General features: G+C 38.4%; 1 protein-coding gene and 1 pseudogene across 2 annotated transcripts in view; one reads left to right on the top strand and one right to left on the bottom strand.

Moving 5' to 3' along the window:
* The window catches only part of LOC138374961 (zinc finger protein 480-like), a 240,769-nt gene that overhangs the window by 209,298 nt on the left and 20,503 nt on the right, over positions 1–10,968 (bottom strand). The gene's annotated exons all lie outside the window — the stretch shown is intronic.
* Positions 792–2,419, top strand: LOC138374965 (zinc finger protein 83 pseudogene; annotated as a pseudogene).

Below are 10,968 nucleotides of genomic sequence, written 5' to 3'. Positions count from 1 at the left end.
CTATTTCCTATGACCTGTTCTTTTTGGTACTGCTTGGATCAGCAGATGTTCCTAAGAACATGTCTGAGCCTGCAGGCCCAGGATTAAGTTCTGCTTTTCTCACTTAATACATAAACACTGTCGACCTACTGTTTTTATTTGAAAAAGAATAATTTATCTCAAGACTCTTCTAGCAAGCTAGTGATGGTCAATGGCTAAGAATATTGCATGGTGTTTGTAAAAACTGCAAAATTGTGGATAGTACTTCAGTAGATGAATTTTGATCAACACAGATATTCAGATTGTAGTTGTTTGTCTTATGTTGTATAGGACATTATTTTTTGATTTGTTCCAACAGTGTTTTCTCTGACCCTAGTTAATACATTTTCAAGTACAAGTGCATAATTCTCTTCAATTATTAGACAGGTATATATTTTCAGCCCATTGCCATGTGCTTTGGCTTAATGATGGAAAAATTCTTCTTTCAAGGTTAACATAGGTTTGTGCAATGTGCTTTGGTTAGAGATTGCTTCATACTAAGCTTCCCTGCGTTTTTTTTTTTTTAATTACGTGTAACCACCTTTTTGATATTTTTAAAGAACCCCTTTTCCTAAAAATTAAAAATCATTAATTTAATAACTTTATTATACTTATGTTACTATTGGTGTAACGTTATGTATTTCAATAGGAGGTATTTAATGACCATCTGCAATTCATCACAAACCTGTGGTTCTTTATATGTTGTAGGTATCTCTTCCATATGTATGATAAATGAATTCCCATTTCCTAAACTGAACAGTAATACAGGAGAAATATCCCAAATAGTGATGTTGAAAAGGCATGAAAGCCATGACACTGAAGACTTCTGGTTTAGGGAAATCCAGAAAAATATACAGAACTTGGAGTATCAGTGGCAAGTTGCTGAAAGACATTACCAAAGAGTCCATAAGACCCATGAGGAAGATCTCACTGGTAGAAGAGATCAGCATGATAGAAGGGATTCAGGAAACAAGTTTATTAAAAATGAGCTTGGATTAAACATTCAGTCACATCTACCAGAACTGCAGCTATTTCAGGCTGAAGAGAAAATTTATAAATGGAATCACATGGAGAACTATATCAGCAATTATTCCTTGGTTTCCCCACCCCACAGAATTCCTTCTATCAAACCCCACATTTCTCATGAAGATGAGTATGATTTTATGGATTCATTATTTACACAAAAACAGAAAGCACATGTAGAGACAGAACATTACAAATGTAATGAGTGTGGTGAAGCCTTTAATCAAGGCTTACATTTCACTGTACATCAAATAATCCACGCAGAAGAGAAACGATTTGAATGTGCTGTATGTGCCAAGGTCTTCAATAAAAAATCATACCTTGCAAGTCATCGGAGAATACATGCTGGAGAAAAACCTTACAAGTGTAATGAATGTGGCAAGGTCTTCAATACCATTTCACATCTTGTACAACATCGGAGAATACACACTGGAGAGAAACCTTACAAATGTAATGAATGTGGAAAGGTCTTCAGTCAAATTGCACACCTTGTACAACATCGGAGAATTCACACTGGAGAGAAACCTTACAAATGTAATGAATGTGGAAAGGTATTCCCTCAAATTTCACACCTTGCCGAACATCGGAGAATTCACAGTGGAGAGAAACCTTACAAATGTAATGAATGTGGGAAGGTGTTCAGTCGTAATTCATACCTTGTACAACATCTGATAATCCATACAGGAGAGAAACCTTACAAATGTAAAGAATGTGGAAAGGGATTCCATCAGATTTCACACCTTGCACAACATCGGAGAATTCATACTGGAGAGAAACCTTACAAATGTAATGAATGTGGGAAGATGTTCAGTCATAAGTCATCCCTAGCAAATCATTGGAGAATTCACACTGGAGAGAAACCTCACAAATGTAATGAATGTGGTAAGGTCTTTAATCATATTTCACACCTTGCACGCCATCGGAGAATTCATACTGGAGAGAAACCTTACAAATGTAATGAATGTGGCAAGTTCTTCTGTGATAAGTCAAACTTAGCAAGTCATTGGAGAATTCATACTGGAGAGAAACCTTACACGTGTAATGAATGTGGTAAAGTATTCAGTCGCAATTCACACCTTGTAAATCATCACAGAATTCATACTGAAGAGAAACCTTATAAATGTCATTAATGTGGCAAAGATTTCAGTCAAACTACACCTGGCAAAATATCGGAGAATTCATGCCAGAGAGAAACCCTATAAATGTAATGAATATGGACAGGTGTTCCATTACATTTCATATCTTGCATAACATCAGACAATACATACTGGAAGGAAACCTTATAAATGTAGGCCAGGCATGGTGGTTCATGCCTGTAATCCTATCACTCTTTGAGGCTGAGGTGAGAGGATTGCTTCAGCTCAGGAATTCGAGACCAGCCTGAGGAAAATACTAAAAAATAGAAATAGTTTAAGGGGCATCGTAGTGCATGCCTGTTGTCCTAGCTACTCTAGAGGCTGAGGGCAGGAGGATTGCTTGAGCCCAGGAGTTTGAGGTTGCAGTGAGGTCTGATGATGCCATTGCACAATACCCAGGGCCACAGAGTGAGACTGTCTCTCTCTCTCTCACACACACACACACACACACACACACAAACTTGCAAATGTAATGAATGTGGCAAGGTCTTCATTAAATTGCACACCTTCTACAATCGGACAATTTATACTGGAAAGAAACCTTATAAATATAATGAATGTGGCAAGGTGTTCAGTTGCAGTTCATACCTGGTGCAACATCTAATAATTCATATTGGTGAGAAATGTTACAAATGTAATGAATGTGGCAAAATCTTTAGTCAAAATCCATATCTTGTGTATCATTGGAGAATTCCAACTGGACAGAAACCGCATAAATGTGTAATTTATGTGGAGTGGTCCTCAGTCCAAACTCTTCCTTATTACATTATCAAAGTGTTCATACTGGAGAGAATCCAGACAAATGTAATGTGTGGGCAAATCCTTTAGTGTGCATTCAAGTCTTATTAATTATCATGTAATCCATACTAGGGAAACCTTTCAAATGTAATGAAATTAATACGGCAAGGTTTCAGTGACAATTCATAGCTTGCATATCATGAGAGAGATGCTGGAGGGAAATCTTATTAATGTGGTAATTTCATGGATGTAATTAACAAGGGAAGGTATTTTCTCAGCATTAAAGTTTTGGAAGACATTGGATAATTCATACTAGAAAGAAACGTTGCAAGTGTAATGAATGCGGCAGAGCCATTAGTCATCATTTAAGGCTTAACTAACCATCAGTTAATTGATAGCAGAGAGCAGCCTTACAGATGTATTGAATGTGGCAAGCCTTAGGGTATAATTCGGACATCAGGAGTTTCCAAACAATTCTTGCTGGAGACAAACCTTACAAATGAGTGCAGCAAATCTTTTAGTGTACATTCAGTCCTCACAACACATCAGATAACCCATATGGAAAAGAAAGCATTCAAATGTAATGAATGTGGCAAGGTCTTCTGCTACAGTTCACACCTTAACACATCATCAGAGAATTTGTACTTGAGAGAAATGTTACAAATACGATGGGGGTTTCAAACCTTCATTATAAGTTCAAGCATGAATCAACATAGGCAATTCATACTAAAGAGCATTTGTGTAATTGTAATGTATGTGACAGAGACATTTTCCTGGCCTCAAACTTGCTAGGCATTCAAAAAATACATCTTTGTTGAAACCATACAAACATAAGGTGCGTGTTTAGGCTTTTATTCAAACATCAAAACTGTCAAACCATCAGCATGTTCATACTGGAGAACAACTACACAAAGTGAATGTATTGAGCCTTTTAGTCAAACAATCATGAGTTTTTTGTCATGAGAGTTTCATACTGGATAAAAACAAGGCAAATGTAGTGAACCTAGAACGTTCACTGATCTTAAGGTGCGGTCCTCAGGATTCATCAAAGAATTTATACTCAAAAGAATGCTTGTAAGTGTAATGATATGTTAAATTATTTAACCAATTCTCACAATACACTCCATTAGAGAGTTGATACAAAGAATAAAGAAGTCTAATTCTTCTCGATTAATCTTTTGTATGTACTGCAGAAAAATTACAAATCATACTGTGTTAAAAGTCATGTCATATATCAAAGGTGAAAGGACATTTGAAATAGTTATTTTCAGGTTGTAAAATATTTTATGGAATTACTGTAAGTTTCTTGGAAAGGGTACTTTACTGAAGTTTGGAATCTGTTTTTATTAAATAGGCCTTTCTTACATTCATTTCCTGATATTCTATAGGAAAGAATCAATTAGAGGAAAGGGCCTAATTTTTTAGGTGAGGATGACTTTTATTCATGTTCCTGGAGATGGAAGATACTGCCTTTTAAAATTAAATGTTCAATGAGTGAGAGAGCATTTGGAAGGGGCTACAAATAATGTAAACCTATTATCAGTCATGCTCATTTGCATTCAGGGCCCCCTTCTCCACACAGAGTGCCACTGTGGTATATAGGTAAGGAATGCTCTGATATACAGATATCCAATACCATAGGAGAATAGAATTTTTATTGGAGGAAAGTACTATTATCTGGGACTGATTATATAGAAGTAGAGCAGGGGAAATGGTAGCACCTTCTCCATTCAATGGAAATAGCTATTGGATAACAAGAGTGTTGAAAAATAGTCTTATTCTTGAAATTGAAAGGAGAACATTTATCAGACAGGAGAATTTAATCAGAAGAACCACAACAGCATATGCTTGATCCTGAATCACATTTAACTGCTGGCATTATTTCCTGCTGTTTTATTGAAACTGTATCATAGATTTTATGTATTAATAAAATTTTATCATTTTTTATGACTGAGTGAATCATGTTCCTTCTACCTCCATAGTTTTATTCCACTTTGGACAGATGCTTCATGTTGGACATGTACCATGTGGTTCCTAAGGTTAAAGGATCTTTAACAATTTTTTAATGGTAGAATCAACATACACTATTGAGAAGTTACAATTATGTCTTGCACTTGAGTCGTCCTCTCTGCAGTATACTTACGTGGACATAATGAAAATGAAAGTGCTGTTTGGAGACAAAATTTTATGACATAGAAGTGCACATAAGTCTATGGCTGATATAAATTAGTTTCTCTATGATTATTAAAAAGGAATATTTCTTTAATTCAATGAACTGATACACTGCAGGATAATTAACTGAAGTCTCAATGTGGGAGTTGGGTAAGATCAGGTGTTTTAAAGTCAACTATGTAGAGGCTAACCAGTTATAGCTAACCTTTTAATCTCAATAACCATATCTGAAAAGTGTATGAAAATACAAGGATAGATAAGAGAAAATCTCGAAGACCTTAATTACAGTTTGTGAGGTAGAGATAATATATGTTTCCTAATCCCTGAAGGCCAGTCTGTCACTTACCCATTGGATGGCATTCCTACTCAGAGCCAGAGAATCTTGCAAGAAAACATGACATTTGTGCTACTTTTACCATGGAATCTGACATCCAGTATTCTCTGATTTCTTTCCTTCAAGCAATAGCTAATATATTTTTATTTAAAATGCTATTTCTTATGTTTGCATATATATTTTTCTTTATATCAGTCACACAGAATCAGTGTAAGGTGAGGCACAGTTGCACATGCCTGTAGTCCCAGCTATTCAGGAGGGTTAGGTATAGGATCAATTGAGCATAGGCATTTGAATCTAGCCTGAGAAAAATAGTAAGACCCTGTCTTTAAAAATTAATTACACAGAAGTTGAGAGTGGTGCCATGCACCTGTGGTTCCAGCTACTTGGGATGCTGAGATAGGAGCATTGCTTGAGCCCAGGAGTTTGAGGCCAGCCTTGGACATATAGTGAGACCCTGTCAAAAAAGAAAATATTTTTTTCAAAACCAAGGACCACTGTTTACTAATATTATATATAATAATTGAGTCCTCAGCCCTCTGAAAGAAGTATCGATGATAATCTCATTTCACAGATGCAGAAACCTAGAACAAAACATCTTAAAAGATTCATCAATCATATTCCAGTCAGCTGACTCAGGACTGAATTTATATCATCTGGCTGCAAGACAAGTCTAACCATGGTGCTAACAGGGTCAGTTATTTCTGTCCAGCTACTCAATATCTGCAGTTAACTTTGTTGATCTCATCTCATCATTTTTAAATGGTTAGTCTTTACATATAATTGTATTCATGGTAAGTTTCTATTATGTCTACACTTTTATTTCATAGGCCAGTATTATCTCCAAATTTATACTTAAATGAACTTTAGATATGGGCATACCTTAGAGATATTTCAAGTTTGGGTCCAAGCTACCATAATAAAGCAGATATCACAATAAAGTGAGTCATTTGAATTTTTTGTCTTCTAGTATATAAAATTATAGTTACACTATACTGTAATTTGTTTAGTGTGCAATAGTATTACATCTAAATAACGTATATTCCTTAATTTAAAAGTATGTCATTGATAAAAATGCCAATAATCATCTAAGCATTCAGTGAGTCACAATCTTTTTGCTGCTGGAGAGTCTTGCTTTGATATTGTCTGCTGACTGATGAGGGTAGTGGTTACTGAAGTTTGGGATGGCTGTGGCAATTTCTTTTTCTTTTTTCTTTCTTTTTTTTTTTTTTTTTTTTTTTTTGAGACAGAGTCTCACTCTGTTGCCCAGGCTAGAGTGCCGTGGCGTCAGCCTAGCTCACAGCAACCTCAAACTCCTGAGCTCAAGGGATCCTCCTGTCTCAGCCTCCCGAGTAGCTGGGACTACAGGCATGTGCCACCATGCCCGGCTAATTTTTTCTCTATATATTTTTAGCTGTCTATATAATTTCTTTCTATTTTTAGTAGAGATGGGGTCTCGCTCTTGCTCAGGCTGGTCTCGAACTCCTGAGCTCAAACAATCCACCCGCCTCGGCCTCCCAGAGTGCTAGGATTACAGGTGTGAGCCACCGCACCCGGCCGGCTGTGGCAATTTCTTAAAATAAGACCACAATGAAGTTTGCTACACCAATTGACTTCCTTTCACAAAAGATTTCTCTATAACATGTGATGCTGTCTGACAGCATTTTACTTACAGTAGACCTCTCAAAATTGGAGTCATTTCTCTCAAACTCTGCCACTGCGTTATCAGGTAAGTTTCTGTAATATTCTAAGTCCTTAATATCATTTCACCAATGTTAACATTTTTACCAGGCGTAAATTGCATCTCAAGAATCACTCATCCATAAGCAATTTCTTTTCAAGTTTTATTATGAAATTGCAGTAACTCTTACCTTCACTCTCTGTAATTCTATTTCTCTTGCTATTTCCATCATATCTGCATTATTGTCCCTCTGTGCTCTGCATCTGTGGATTCAACTAAACATGGATCAAAAATATGAAAAAAATGTATACATATATCTGCAACAATAAAAAATAATACAAATGAAAATGATACACTATAACTATTTACATAGCATTTACATTATATTATATATAATAAGTAATCTAGAGATGACTTAAAGTATACAGGAGGACATGCAGTAGGTTATAGGCAAACAACATGCCATGATATGTAAAGGACTTGCACATGCTTGGATTTTATTATCAGGGAGTCCTAGAACCAATACCTGAAAAATACCAAAGGAACTGTACAAAATACATTCTTGACTTTCAGCTATAAATCAGCATCTCTCCTACTGTTCTCAGTTTAACAAAAAGCTCCACAATCAACTCATTTCCTTCCTTGGGATTCTGGAAGTCCATGCTGAAAGTCCTTTTTTGGTAATGTAGCTACTTTGCAATATTGCATAATAGAGAATAGTCTACTACCTTGTAGAAACCCCAAAATCTATCCCAGACACTGCATCTTTTGAAAATGTGTTGATATATCTTTTTGCATTCATCTGAGTGTCAAAGCAGGACATTCAGCTCATTTTAATCTGGTATGTTAAACATGCTGATTTTCCTATCTAAACATGATCATATTTCAATAGGTTACCACTTCTCCATGGATCAAACCTTCCACAAATCAAGGTATGAGAGAAAAACATACTTCCTATTATATGTCAAGTCACAAATATTGTCATTCAATTATTGATGGTAGACATGAGGCTATTTAAAATTTGATAATCTCGTTTTTACCCTGCCTAGGAAATACCCTTAGAATTTTTGCAAAATTATTCTTTAGTTTAAAATAAATCCAGTGTCCTCTGAAGACTATTTTACAGGCTTTTTATCCAAACTTGACAGAATATCTAGAAAGAGAAAACCAAAAAAGACCTAAAATAGATTACAATTTTTGAGTAAAAAGTATGTTTTCTAATTACATTTAGGGTGCATGTAAAGTGAATCTGGAATTACAGTATGTATGAGAATTAATGACATAGCATATAATGATGTGAATAATGTTTAGTTCAGATTAACTCATCTGAAATGTGGAATGCAGTAACGAGCATAAAGAAGAGCTACGTAATTTATATTCATTTTTTAAAAAGTTGTTGCTTTTAAAAAAGCAACATTTGGTGACCTAACTTATCACTAGCTTTAGTGCTCCACACCCCAAGGGGTGTCCCTATGAAAATCTCAGGAACGGAGCACAGGGTGGACTCCCTCCGGGGTGAATGGAGAATAGAAATGGAAAGGATTTCCATTCTGTGCTGTTGGGCATCAGCATGCAATGGCACATTCCGCCCAGGCAGCGTTTTGCATTTCACATTCTAGTTTGCACCCCCTTCACAGGGCGTGTGTAATTAAACAGCGAAAGTTAACTTTCATAGCAGGAACTGTCCTGAATGCAATCATCGCCCCACGTGGACTCCGCCACAGAGCTCCCAGTTCCCAGACGGCTGAGCAGCTTCAGGCTCACTGGCAGGTCTTGCCTGTAAAACCCAGAAAACAGAGACGCCCCCAGGAGCGAGCGGGAGAGAAGCGCGGACCCCGCCCGGACCACGCGGGCCCCGCCCAGACCACGCGGGCCCCGCCCAGACCACGCGCACCCGCGCGGGCCCCGCCCAGGCCTGGCTTCTCCTGCGCGCGCAGTTTCCCGCAGACCCGGAAGTGGATGGCGTGGAGCGACAGTCACACCGCTGCGCGTGAGTTTTCCATTGTGTAGGTTAAGTCTGCGATTCGCAGTCCCCCAGCGCTTCCGTATCTGATCACCTGGGTTCCCTACAGACCTTAAAATCCCCTCAGCGCTCCCTTCAGCCTAAGTAAATTCGGACGTCGCCAGGAACGTCCGGGGTCATTTACCTTTTGTTAAAACGGCTCAGAGATTCGTCGTGTCCCTGTTCCTACCTTCAGAGCATGCACACACCTCCTTTCGCCTCGTTTTCTTGCTTAAAACCCTTTACTGACTTCTCCACCCGCTCCTCGCCGTGTAAAGTCCTCACCTACCAAGTGGATTCATGGCCCTTTCCTCACCCAAGGCTCACCCTTGTCGGCCCCAGGAGGGCAGCGCCGCCACAGCCCCAGTCTTGCAGAAGCCACATCTTTTCCCTGGTTTTGGGATTCTTCAGACCACACCTGTCTCCTAATCCACGCCAGCACCTCGTCCTCCTTATGTCGGGCCTGTTTCCCAGGTTCCTCCTTCACAGCCACCACATCTCCTGACTCAGTGTGGTGTGGGCCAGGGTGCGACTTGGACATGTCCTTTGACACTTATTGTGCTTCCCCAAATGCCATCCCAGTCAAAAATGTGCTGTTCCCGAGGCTAGCATCTTATTCCATCTCTCTCCCTGTGAATGTGTGTCTAAGAGTGAGAGTAAATAGAAAAATTGAGAAAGAATGGAAGAATGCCGGAGACCCATAAAGAGACCCCAAAGTAGAGAATGGGGGGCAGGGATTTGCAAAAAGACAGTAGGAATGTGTGAACTAAAATAAAATCTCAAGTCAGCCCCTACTGGCTGACTGATTGGACCCCCTCTTGGCCAACGGGATACCCTAAAACTGAGTTACTAACCGTGACAAAGGAGGTCAGACATGCCTCATCGTGCCTCTCTCCCTTGTAGATATCCTTTGTATCTCATTAACCGGCCTAAGGCTATGGAAGACAAATTTACAGGTCCTCAGTGTAACAAATTGCTTGATTCTGGATATATGTACAGTGGCTTGTTTGTGTTTAACACACTTCCTTATGTTAACTTACAACATTCCAAGCCTTTAAACAGACATAGCTTCATTTCCTTAATTACAAATCAAAGAATCTTTAAACCCACCTGTAGCCTATAAGCCCCCACTTTGAGATGTCTCACCTTTTCAGGCCAAACCAATATATGCCTTACTTGTATTGATTTACGACTTTACATGTAATTCCTATCTCCCTGAAATGTTTTTTTTTAATTTATTTATTTATTTTTTGAGACAGAGTCTCACTCCATTGCCCTGAGTAGAGTGCTATGGTGTCAGCCTAGCTCGCAGCAACCTCAGACTCCTGGGCTCAAGTCATCCTCCTGCCTCAGCCTCCTGAGTAGCTGGTACTATAGGCACACACCACAACACCCTCAATCACCATCAAGCACATCACCATCGATAAGCCTGTCTCCAGAAGAAAGACAGCCGATTCTATTATCTATCTGCTGATAGGAAGAAAAGAGGAGCAGATACAATAGTTTAGTACCCTGTTAATTTGGCTACAGCCATAAATCTTCTTCACCCCCTAAATAAAAACCCTGAGCATCCAATTTTCTCTGCCAACACACTCTTCCTCTTCCTTTCATGGTGGCCCTTTTCCATCTGGAGAAATAAAATAAACTTTGTCTCTCTATCCTAAACTTTCTCTGGAGAAATCTTTCTCAAAACCCACGTGCACTAACTGACAAACCCTAACAGTAATCTAGCAAATTTAAAATTTGTTTCTTTAAATTATACAGATGAGAATGAAAGTTGCACAACTCCTGTGTGTAATGCTGGTGCGTTTTATAATTACTGGTATCAGAGGCTAACTTCCATTTGCAGTTCCTGTTCAGCCAG

This window comes from Eulemur rufifrons, chromosome 24, assembly GCF_041146395.1.
Source record: "Eulemur rufifrons isolate Redbay chromosome 24, OSU_ERuf_1, whole genome shotgun sequence".
NCBI lineage: Eukaryota > Metazoa > Chordata > Mammalia > Primates > Lemuridae > Eulemur > Eulemur rufifrons.
Note: the sequence above shows the minus strand (reverse complement) of the source record. Positions and strands in the feature narration are given on the sequence as shown.